The following is a 2,343-nucleotide window of genomic DNA, read 5'->3' on the forward strand; positions in this document are numbered from 1 at the left end:
GCACCGAGCGCTGGTGTTCGCCTGGGGAAGGAAGGAAGGGGACCCGCGGGATGTGTGAAGGGGACAGGGCAGGTACCCAAATAACAATCCCAAACCAGCTTGTCTCCATTATGACTCTTTCCTCGCTCGTTTGTGGTTTTTCTGGTCTCAGCAAGTGTCTGGGGCACCTGCAGCTTCTTGCTGCAGTTCCTCCCCGTGTACCTGCCTACGACTCCCTGGTTCATGCCACAGGAGCGAGCCCCCCTGCCTGCCCTGGTAGCAGAGAGGCTGTATTTAACATTCAGAAACTCAGCAGAAGAATGAGAGCCATGGACTTGACAAGGCAGGGAAACATTTCTTTCCTGCTGTGACGAAACAATCCTTCCAAGGGAGAGAAGTGTCTCCTGAGGAATGGCTGGGCTCCCTGGTGGCCCTCCTGCGCCTCCTCTCTGCCCCAAGGAAACTCAGCAGAAGAATGAGAGCCATGGACTTGACAAGGCAGGGAAACATTTCTTTCCTGCTGTGACGAAACAATCCTTCCAAGGGAGAGAAGTGTCTCCTGAGGAATGGCTGGGCTCCCTGATGTCCCTCCTGAGCATCCTCTCTGCACCAAGGACAGGAAAGCTGAGGGGGAACAGGAGGCTGCAACGCGGGCTGGAGGCAGAGTCCATTTCCTAATGAGATTTTTGTTGTCTTCTCTGTGCACAAACTTCCAGTGAGTCTCTGGATTCTACAGCAAACTCCAGAGCCAGCGGCTCAGCACAGAGCTGAGGAGGGGGAGGCGGTAAGATCAAGAGATGCTTAGGTTGCTGCCTGCCACTACAGATGAAACCGCAAGGTGCACCTGGAGGGAGACACAGACACTCGAGATCCAGCAAATGCACAGGAGGGAAACCCAGATCCACGTGTTCCTTTGACAGTGCTGTTTTCTGGAATCGAGGACAATGAAACCGCATTTCTTGAGAGGGCCAGAAAAGTGGCTTAGGTGCACCTGGAGGGAGACACAGACACTCGAGATCCAGCAAATGCACAGGAGGGAAACCCAGATCCACGTGTTCCTTTGACAGTGCTGTTTTCTGGAATCGAGGACACCTCACTTGAAGCAGTATGAAACATCTGACAAGGGCTCTTGAATCCCAGCTGCGGAGTTCAGGTCCAAACAAAGAACACACACACACAAGTCACAGCGTTGAAGCTGGGACAGGAACTGCACAAACCAGTGAGTCCCCTGGATCCCATCTCCCGGCTCTCGGGGGAAGGCTGAAACCTCAGTGCAGCCACGGCTAGAGCCCAACTCCCACCACCTCCTCCTGCTCTCTGCGAGGATGGAGAATACCGTCATAAACACCTGACCCTGGTTTTAGGCAGCAAAACACAGATCTAGGAATCTGCAGCAGCTCTTCTATGTTCTTGATTCGGCAGGAGGAAAGCTTCTGGCAGACGTTCACCTCAGAAAGGGCACTACGGGCTAGGAAAGGGCCAGGGCCGGGTGTCAGGGAGGACGTGTGGTACCTGCCAGCTCCCACCCAGGGAGCTCAACAGACCTCAGACACTTCAGCCTGGAGCAGAGACGGGTCACGGAGGAAAAGTCTATAAACTCGCCGGCAGTACAGACAGGCCAGAGCAAGGGCCATTACTCGCCTTCCCGCGGTATCAGGATGATGGATTAGCCAGGGATGCTTTCAGGCAATTTGGAAAACTAACAGGAAGCACTTTTTTCACCCGCACGTAATTAAGTCATGGGGCATATTGCCACAGGATGTCGTGAAGGTCGGAAGGACAAATGGACTCAGAACACCACTACACCAGCCCACCAGAGGTAGTTTTTCAGCCTCTGTTGAGTGCAATGCCACGTGCGGCGCTGGGCTCGGAAGCTGGGAGAGTGTCAGGGCAAACTGCTCTGCAGGGGACCCCACCACCCCCCCCCACCTTTGTACCTTCTGCCCAAATTACCTGCACTGCCAGAGCGGGTAGGGCCAGGCAGACCTTCAGCCTGACGGCTGCGAGGGCCAGACTCACACCACTGTTCACATTTCCCTGGCGAGAAGCCCGAGCCCTGGCACCCTCCCACAAGTGCCATCATCCCCCGTTGCCCAATGCAGCCAGCATTTTTTGCTCTTGCTTTGCAGTGTTGCTGGTTTGTTTTTTTTTTTTTGAAGGGGGTGGGGAAGGACAGGGGGAGGAAGCAGAGGTGACTGAAGCCAAAACACAGCCCCTGAGGCAGTAAACTAAACTCAAGACACGTCTTTAATTCTTGCTCAACAGCCTCTGACACGCAGGATTCCCAGGGACAGCACCGAGACAGGACCTGAGAGATTTATGTGACACAGTGGAATGAAAGTAAAATAAGGCTTGCATCTGACT

This window comes from Buceros rhinoceros, unplaced genomic scaffold (assembly GCF_000710305.1).
Source record: "Buceros rhinoceros silvestris isolate BGI_N320 unplaced genomic scaffold, ASM71030v1 scaffold2358, whole genome shotgun sequence".
NCBI classification, from domain to species: Eukaryota; Metazoa; Chordata; class Aves; order Bucerotiformes; family Bucerotidae; genus Buceros; species Buceros rhinoceros.